Genomic DNA, 202 nt, shown 5'->3' on the forward strand with positions numbered 1-202 from the left:
GAACACGGTTTACCCCAAGAGAAACAGCTGGACAGAGCGCCCAGCCGAAATTTATGATATCATGAAATCAAAGATAAGCTAATCCGATATGGAAGTTTAAGAGCGGTTGGTTCACATCGTCTAAAATTTCCAAGGGGGACTCTAAGAAAAATGGTTCTCCATTTTGTACTGTAACAGTGCGATCTTTATGTCTTCTTAGATA

This window comes from Penaeus monodon, chromosome 31 (assembly GCF_015228065.2).
Source record: "Penaeus monodon isolate SGIC_2016 chromosome 31, NSTDA_Pmon_1, whole genome shotgun sequence".
NCBI lineage: Eukaryota > Metazoa > Arthropoda > Malacostraca > Decapoda > Penaeidae > Penaeus > Penaeus monodon.